Source organism: Arachis ipaensis, chromosome B8 (genome assembly GCF_059453495.1).
Source record: "Arachis ipaensis isolate K30076 ecotype BB chromosome B8, ASM5945349v1, whole genome shotgun sequence".
Lineage (NCBI taxonomy): Eukaryota > Viridiplantae > Streptophyta > Magnoliopsida > Fabales > Fabaceae > Arachis > Arachis ipaensis.
The window spans coordinates 61,284,094-61,293,907 of record NC_142443.1 but is presented as its reverse complement, the minus strand read 5'-3'; the positions used below and the strand labels follow the sequence as shown (position 1 = coordinate 61,293,907).

The 9,814-nt window shown below is 40.5% G+C and overlaps 1 non-coding gene across 1 annotated transcript; it reads left to right on the top strand.

The window, feature by feature from the left end:
* Positions 1-9,429: 9,429 nt before the first annotated feature.
* LOC148548292 (small nucleolar RNA R71) lies at positions 9,430-9,537 on the top strand. Its single transcript, XR_015898819.1, has one exon. It is a non-coding gene; the product is annotated as a small nucleolar RNA R71 (small nucleolar RNA).
* The last annotated feature ends 277 nt before the right edge of the window (positions 9,538-9,814 follow it).

Here is a 9,814-nt window from a genome sequence, read left to right as displayed (position 1 = left end):
CCTCTTGTTGGAACTGCAGACACTCATCAGTGTAATGACTATAGTCAGCACATATTCCGCATACTCTTTGAGGAACCAGTTGTTGACTATGTTGTGGTGAGGGGGTTTGAGATTGTTGTTGATTCATATTCATCTGCTTCAGTAGGTTGGTCATCTCACATATAGCCTGTGTGAAAGCAGTAGTCTCACTGCTAGAGGAAACTTCTGCGATAGCTTTGGGATGGTGACTCCTGTATCTAGCATTCCGAGTGGACTCAGCTAAATCGGCAATCAGCTGCCATGCTTCTGTTGCAGTCTTGTACTTCTTCATAGAGCCATTACTTGCAGCATCTAGTGTGGTCTTGTCCTGAGGCTTGATGCCCTGTGTGAAGTAGCTGATCAACACCATCTCAACTATCTTATGGTGGGGACATGAATCTAAGAGGTTCCTGAAGTGTTCCCAGTACTCATAAAGGGTTTCTAACTCTCCTTAGATAATGCAGGAGATCTCCTTTCTTAGTCTATCTGTAACTTCAACTGGAAAGTATTTGTCTAGGAACTCTCTTCTAAGCATATCCCAGTTAGTAAGCACTACCTCAGCTTGAGTGAGTACCACTCCCTCGCCTTTCCTTCCAGGAAAAACGGGAAGGCGATCAGCAAAATAGTAGTTTCATCTGCACCATGACGCCTAACAGTAGAACAGGCTGTCTGAAAATCCCTGAGGTGCTTTATGGGCTCCTGAGCAGGTAAGCCATGAAACTTGGGCATCAAGTTGATTAGCGACGTCTTCAGTTCAAAATCTGCAGCCAGATTTGGGTAACGCGCCTGAAACGATTGCAGGGTGAAGTTTGGGGCTCCAGCTTCTTGGAGAGTAATTCTCCTGGGTTCTTCCATGTTACCTGCATGTGAATCAACTGAATCAGTAGTAAAGGAGCTTGTTTTGCTCTCAGATGGCGGTTCAGATTCGCCCTCAGATGAGACTGGTGAATCGATAATGATCACTTCATCACCCTCAGAGGCTAACCGACGTCGAGCTCGCCTAATACGTTAAAGAGTTCGTTCAATTTCAGGATCAAATGCGGCTAAGCTCGGATCAGGTAGTGAACGCGTCATTCAATGAGAAAAACATATTAGTCATGGTTACAAAATAAAAATAAATATGCAAATAAAATAAAAATAAAAGTATGTACACTAATTAATAATTTAGCACACTATTGCAACTCTCCGGCAACGGCGCCAAAAATTGACGAGAAGGCAGAAGTCGACTAATTAAGAAATCAATATAGGGAATACGTTGCGAGTATAGTTCTTAACCAGCTAAGATCCGCCTCATCAATTTAGAAAAATTGTCACAAAAGTTAGAATAAAATACTGGGAGTATGAGTCTCAGGTCGTCTCCCAACGAGTTGCTAGAAAGGGTGCTAATTTATTAATCAGGAATTTCCGAGAGATTTTTGAGAGTTGAATAACAGAAAAATAAATAATTGTAATTAAAAGAAAATTATATATCCTAATTAAAAATCCTTGATTGGGGGAATGATTAATTGGAAGTTCTATCCTTGTTGGAATCTTCTCAAGTGTAGTATAAAGAGGTTGTTGTTTTCACTTAGTTAACCCTTACTAAATAAAGGAAAGTCAAGTGATTGAGCTAATTCTTATTCGCAAATCCTAGTCCTCTCCCTTGGAAAGGTCTAGCGTTAGTAAAAATAGAATTAGCCAACAACTTCCAATTTAACTAAGCACTTGAGCATTCCAACTCAAGTGTCTCCTCTTAATCAACCCCCATGTCAAGTTTGGGAATCTACTCCATTGACATGAATATAATACTCAGAAAAATATAAGAAAAAGACATAATAAATTAAATAAAATAGAGATTGAAAATTAACTAAAAGTAAAAGTAATCCTTTGCATCAATAATCCATGAAAATAATCCAATTGTAACTCTAAAAGTAAATAGGATATGGAAGAGTAAGTGACAAACTAAATAAGATAAATGGAAATTAAAAGAGTAAGAAAATAGGAAACAAACTAGAATAATGTCTTCAACGGAGGTGATGACTCTTCAATATCCAAAAGCATAAAACTAATAAATTATAAATGTAAAGAGAACTTAGAGGAAGAGTAGTTTCCCTCTAGATTCAGATCTAAAACCTAAAAACTATCCTAATGAGAATCTGTGTTAGTGTGTTGAGTCTCTGCATGTTTCCTGGCTTTAATATGTGTTTCTGGGCCAAAAACTGGGTCAAAACGCGGACCAAAATCGCCCCCAGCGTATTCTGTTATTTCTGCAGATTGCGCATGTCACGCGTATGCGTCGTCCCTGCGTGGGCGTCATTCAGCGATTTTCCTTGTCACGTGTACGCGTCGTCCATGCGTGCGCGTCATTCGTGCAGACTCCAATCCGCGCGTACGCGTCAGGCATGCGCACGCGTCGCTGCAATGTCTTCATATCGCGCGCACGCGTGTGCATCAATGTTCGCTGGTCATCTCCTTAGTTTCTTGTATTCCTTCCATTTTTGCAAGCTTCCTCTCCATTTTCTAAGCCATTCCTGCCCTATGAAGCCTGAAACACTTAACACACGGATCACGGTATCGAATGGTTTAAAGGAGAATTAAAATATATAATTTAAAGAATTTTAAGAAGCAAGTTTTCAACCATAGAACCAAACTAGGAAGCAATTGTAAAATCATGCAATTCATATGAATAAGTGGGCAAGACTTGATGAAACCACTCAATTAAACACAATATAAACCATAAAATAGTGGTTTATCAGCGTGCGCACGCACACCCCTGTGCGTCCGTACACACCCTGTTTTGCAAATTTAAACTTGTTTTCAACTATTTCACCTTCCCAACAAGGTCGTAAGCTTCTATGACACCTTTGTAAGGCTTTTGGGCTTATTTTTGAGTATGGGAATAAGGGAAATAGGCTAAGGGTTTTGGTTGATGATTATTTTGAAAAGTTAGCAAACGGAGGCTTAGGTTTCTCGTGCACTGGTGCACGAAATCGTGATCGTTCATTCCTTGGTAACGGCACTAAAAACTTAATACGCACATTCATAATTTTAGTTCTTTTTCACAATTTCGATACAACTAACTAGCAAGTGCACTGGGTCGTCCAAGTAATAAACCTTACATGAGTAAGGTTCGATCCCACGGAGATTGTCGGCTTGAAGCAAGCTATGGTCACCTTGTAAATCTCCGTCAGGCGGATTCAAATGGTTATGGAGATTTAATAATAAAAAGATAAATAAAACGTAAAATAAAGATAGAGGTACTTATGTAATTTATTGGTGAGAATTTCAGATAAGCGTATAGAGATGCTTTCGTTCCTCTGAACCTCTGCTTTCCTGCTGTCTTCATCTAATCATTCCTACTCCTTTCCATGGCAAGCTTTATGTAGGGCATCACCGTTATCAATGGCTACATCCTATCCTCTCTGTGAAAATGGTCCAATGCGTTGTCACTGCATGGCTAATCATCTGTCGGTTCTCGATCATACTAGAATAGGATTTACTATCCTTTTGCGTCTGTCACTACGCCCAGCACTCGTGAGTTTGAAGCTCGTCACAGCCATCCCTTCCCAGATCCTACTCGGAATACCCCAGACAAGGTTTAGACTTTCCGGATCTCAGGAATGGCCATCCATGGGTTCTAACTTATACCATGAAGACTCTAATATCTCGGACTCGGTCCTCTGTATTAGATATCTAAGAGATACTCATTCTAGCTTGTTTGCATGTAGAACTGAAGTGTTTGTCAGGCACGTGTTCATAAGTGAGAATGATGATGAGCGTCACATAATCATCACATTCATCATGTTCTTGGGTGCAAATGGATATCTTAGAATAGGAATAAGCTTGATGAATTGAATAGAAAAATAATAGTACTTTGCATTAATTCATGAGGAACAGCAGAGCTCCACACCTTAATCTATGGTGTGTAGAAACTCTACCGTTGAAAATACATAAGTGATAATGGAGTTTATTGGTCTCGGCCCCAGAGGGGGAACCAGAAGAACCAACCTCTGAATACAGTAGTAAAAAGTCTTATTTAAACTAAACTAGTTACTAGGGTTTACAGAAATGAGTAAATGATGCAGAAATCCACTTCCGGGGACCACTTGGTGTGTGCTTGGGCTGAGAATTGAGCTTTACACGTGTAGAGGTCCTTCTTGGAGTTCAATGCCAGTTTATAACCTGTTTCTGGCATTTAACTCCACTTTGCAACCTGTTTCTGGCGTTTAACTCTAGAATGCAGCATGGAACTGGCGTTGAACACCAGTTTGCGTCATCTAAACTCGGTCAAAGTATGGACTATTATATATTTCTGGAAAGCCCTGGATGTCTACTTTCCAATGCAATTGAGAGCATGCAATTTGGAGTTCTGTAGCTCCCTAAAATCCACTTTGAGTGCAGGGAGGTCTGAATCCAACAACATCTGTAGTCCTTCTTCAACCTCTGAATCTGATTTTTGCTCAAGTCCCTCAATTTCAGCCAGAAAATTCTTGAAATTACAAAAAAACACACAAACTCATAGTAAAGTCCAGAAATGTGATTTTTAATTAAAAACTAATAAAAATATACTAAAAACTAACTAAATCATACTAAAAACTACGTAAAAATAATGCCAAAAAGCGTATAAATAATCCGCTCATCACAACACCAAACTTAAGTTGTTGCTTGTCCCCAAGCAACTGAAAATCAAATAGGATAAAAAGAAGAGAATATACTATAAATTCTAAAATATCAATGAAACTTAGCTCCAATCAGATGAGCGGGACTAGTAGCTTTTTGCCTCTTGAATAGTTTTGGCATCTCACTTTATCCATTGAAGTTCAGAATGATTAGCATCTATAGGAACTTAGAATTCAGATAGTGTTATTGATTCTCCTAGTTCAGTATGTTGATTCTTGAACACAGCTACTTTATGAGTCTTGGCTGTGGCCCTAAGCACTTTGTTTTCCAGTATTACCACTGGATACATAAATGCCACAGACACCTAATTGGGTGAACCTTTTCAGATTGTGACTCAGCTTTGCTAAAGTCCCCAATTAGAGGTGTCCAGGGTTCTTAAGCACACTCTTCTTTTTGCTTTGGACCTTGACTTTAACCGCTCAGTCTCAAGTTTTCACTTGACACCTTCACGCCACAAGCACATGGTTAGGGACAGCTTGGTTTAGCCGCTTAGGCCAGGATTTTATTCCTTTAGGCCCTCCTATCCACTGATGCTCAAAGCCTTAGATCCATTTTATTACCGTTGCCTTTTGGTTTTAAGGGCTATTGGCTTTTTGCTCTTGCCTTTTGGTTTAAAGAGCTTTTGGCTTTTTCTGCTTGCTTTTGTTTTTCTTTTATTTTCGCCATTTTTTTTCTGCAAGCTTTTGTATTCACTGCATTTTCTTGCTTGAAGAATCATTTTTATGATTTTTCAGATTATCAAATAACATTTCTCTTTTTTCATCATTCTTTCAAGAGCCAACATATTTAACATTCATAAACAACAACTTCAAAAGACATATGCACTGTTCAAGCATTCATTCAGAAAACAAAAAGTATTGTCACCACATCAAAATAATTAAACTAGTTTCAAGGATGAATTTGAAACCATGTACTTCTTGTTCTTTTGTAATTAAAACATTTTTCATTCAAGAGAGGTGATGGATTCATATTCATAACTTTAAGGCATAGACACTTAAATACTAGTGATCATGTAATAAGACACAAATATAAATAAACATAAAGCTCAAAAATCGAAAAACAGGAAAATAAATAAACAAGGAGGTCAAAAGGAGGTTAAGGAATGAGTCCACCTTAGTGAAGATGGCGTCTTCCTCTTCTTGAAGAACCAATGGTGCTCTTGAGCTCCTCTATGTCTCTTCCTTGTCTTTCTTGCTCCTCCCTCATAGCTCTTTGATCTTCTCTAATTTCATGGAGGATGATGGAATGCTCTTGGTGCTCCACCCTTAGTTGTCCCATGTTGGAACTTAATTCTCCTAGGGAAGTGTTGATTTGTTTCCAATAGTTTTGTGGAGGGAAGTGCATCCCTTGAGGCATCTCAGGGATTTCATGGTGAGGAATCTCCTCATGCTCATGTTGAGGTCCATGATCTCTTGTTTGCTCCATCCTTTTCTTAGTGATGGGCTTATCCTCTTTAATGAGGATGTCTCCCTCTATGTCAATTCCAGCCAAATTGCAGAGGTGACAGATGAGGTGAGGAAAGGCTAACCTTGCCCAAGTGGAGGACTTGTCATCCACCTTGTAAAGTTCTTGACGTATAATCTCATGAACTTCCACCTCCTCTCCAATCATGATACTATGGATCATGATGGCCCGGTCTATAGTAACTTCAGACCGGTTACTAGTAGGAATGATTGAGCGTTGAATGAACTCTAGCCATCCCCTAGCCACTGGTTTGAGGTCATGCCTTCTTAATTGAACCGACTTGCCTCTTGAGTCAATTTTCCATTGAGCTCCTTCCACACATATGTCTATGAGGACTTGGTCCAACCTTTGATCAAAGTTGATCCTTCTTGTGTAGGGACGTGCATTCTCTTCCATCATTGGCAAGTTGAACGCCAGCCTTACATTTTTCGGACTGAAATCTAAGTATTTCCCCCGAACCATGGTAAGCCAATGCTTTGGATTCGGGTTCACACTTTGATCATGGTTCCTAGTGATCCATGCGTTTGCAAAGAACTCTTGAACCATTAGGATCCCGACTTGTTGAATGGGGTTGGTGAGAACTTCCCAACCTCTTCTTTGGATCTCAAGTCGGATCTCCGGATACTCATTCTTTTTTAGCTTGAAAGGAACCTCAGGGATCACTTTTTTCTTGGCCACAACTTCATAGAAGTGATCTTGATAGACCTTTGAGATGAATCTCTCCATCTCCCATGGCTCAGAGGTGGAAGCAATTGCCTTCCCTTTCCTCTTTCTAGAGGTTTCTTTGGCCTTAGGTGCCATAAATGGTTATGGAAAAACAAAAAGCTATGCTTTTACCACACCAAACTTAAAATGTTTGCTCGTCCCCGAGCAAAAGAAGAAAGAAAGAAGAAGAAGAAGAAAATGGAGGAGATAGGGGAAGAAGATGTATTCGGCCAAGGGGAAGAAGAGAGGGTTGTGTTGTGTGAAAATGAAGAATGAATGAGGGGTTTATATAGGAGTGAGGGGATGTGTAGGGTTCGGCCATTAGGGTTGGGATTGGGAGGGAAATTAGTTTGAATTTTGAAGGTAGGTAGGGTTTATGGGGAAGAGAGGGTGGATGTGAGTGGTGAAGAGGTGATGGGAAAGAGTGATTGAGGTGATTGGTGAAGGGTATTTGGGGAAGAGAGTTATGAAAAGGTGTGAAGAGGAGAGAACAAAATGTGGGGATCCTGTGGGGTCAAGGACTTAACATCCCTGCCCCCAATTAGGTGTGTAAAATGCCCTTGCTGCGCAATCCTGGCGTTTAACGCCAAACTGCTGCCTGTTTCTGGCGTTAAACGCCCAAATGTAGCTTGTTTCTGGCGTTTAACGCCAGGTAGATGCTTGTTTCTGGCGTTAAACGCCAGCTTGGTGCCTGTTTCTGGCGTTAAACGCCAGACAGATGCTTGTTTCTGGCGTTTAAACGCCAGACTGCTCTCCTCCAGGGTGTGCTATTTTTAATGCTGTTTTTCATTTTATTTTTGATTTTTCAGTAGTTTTTGTGACTTCACATGATCATCAACCTAAGGAAAACAGAAAATAACAATAGAAAATAAATAAATATAATTAGATAACATTAGGTTGCCTCCCAACAAGCACTTCTTTAATGTCAATAGCTTGACAGTGAGCTCTCATGGAGCCTCACAGATGTTCAGAGCATTGTTGGAACCTCCCAAAACCAAACTTAGAGTTTGACTGTGGGGGCTTTGGTTGACTCTGCAGTGAGAGAAGCTTTTCATGCTTCCTTTCCATGGTTACAGAAGGAGATCCTGGAGTTTTAAACACAAGGTTGTCCTCATTCAGTTGAAGGATCAATTCTCCTCTGTCCACATCAATCACAGCTCTTGCTGTGGCTAGGAAGGGTCTTCCAAGGATGATGGATTCATTCTCATCCTTCCCAGTATCCAGGATTATGAAATCAGCAGGGATGTAAAGGCCTTCAACCTTTACTAGCACATCCTCTACTTGTCCATAAGCCTATTTTCTTGAGTTGTCTACCATTTCTAATGAGATTCTGGCAGCTTGCACCTCAAAGATTCCCAGTTTCTCCATTACAGAGAGTGGCATGAGGGTTATCCCTGACCCAAGGTCACATAGAGCCTTCTCAAAGGTCATGGTGCCTATGGTACAAGGTATTAAGAACTTTCCAGGATCCTATTTCTTCTGAGGCAATGTCAGTTGATCCAGATCACTCAGTTCATTGATGAGCAAGGGAGGTTCATCTTCCCAAGTCTCATTACCAAATAATTTGGCATTCAGCTTCATGATTGCACCAAGGTACTTGGCAACTTGCTCTTCAGTAACACCCTCATTCTCTTCAGAAGAAGAATACTCATCAGAGCTCATGAAGGGCATAAGGAGGTTCAATGGAATCTCTATGGTCTCTAGATGAGCCTCAGATTCCTTTGGTTCCTCAAAGGGAAACTCCTTGTTGATCACTGGACGTCGCAGGAGGTCTTCCTCACTGGGATTCACGTCCTCTCCCTCCCTTGTAGGTTCGGCCATGATGGTTAAATCGATGGCCTTGCACTCTCTTTTTGGATTCTCTTCTGTATTGCTTGGGAGAGTACTAAGAGGAGTTTCAGTGACTCTTTTACTCAGCTGGCCCACTTGTGCCTCCAAATTTCTAATGGAGGACCTTGTTTCATTCATGAAACTTAAAGTGGCCTTAGATAGATTAGAGACTATATTTGCTAAGCTAGATGGATTCTGCTTAGAATTCTCTGTCTGTTGCTGACTGGATGATGGAAAAGGCTTGCTATTGCTAAACCTGTTTCTTCCACCATTATTAAAGCCTTGTTGAGGCTTTTGTTGATCTTTCCATGAGAAATTTGGATGATTTCTCCATGAGGGATTATAGGAGTTTCCATAGGATTCACCCATGTAATTCACCTCTGCTATTGCAGGGTTCTCAGGATCATAAGCTTCTTTTTCAGAAGATGCCTCTTTAGTACTGTTGGATGATTCCTTCAATCCATTCAGACTTTGAGAGATCATATTGACTTGCTGAGTCAATATTTTATTCTGAGCCAATATGGCATTCAGAGTATCAATTTCAAGAATTCCCTTCCTCATATGTGTCCCATTATTCACAGGATTTCTTTCAGAAGTGTACATGAACTGGTTATTTGCAACCATGTCAATGAGCTCTTGAGCTTCTGCAGGCGTTTTCTTTAGGTGAATGGATCCACCTACAGAATGGTCCAATGACATCTTAGATAGTTCAGACAGACCATCATAGAAGATATCCAGGATGGTCCATTCTGAAAGCATGTCAGAAGGACACCTTTTGGTCAGTTCCTTGTATCTCTCCCAAGCTTCATAGAAGGATTCACCTTCCTTTTGTCTGAAGGTTTGAACATCCACTCTAAGCTTGCTAAGCTTTTGAGGAGGAAAGAACTTGGCTAAGAAAGCCGTGACCAGCTTATCCCAAGAGTTCAGGCTGTCTTTAGGTTGAGAGTCCAACCAAATTCTAGCTCTGTCTCTTACAGCAAATGGGAAAAGCATAAGCCTGTAGACCTCAGGATCAACCCCATTGGTCTTAACAGTATCACAGATTTGCAAGAATCCAGTTAAGAACTGAAAAGGATCTTCAGATGGAAGTCCATGAAACTTGCAGTTCTGTTGCATCAGAGAAACTAATTGAGGTTTA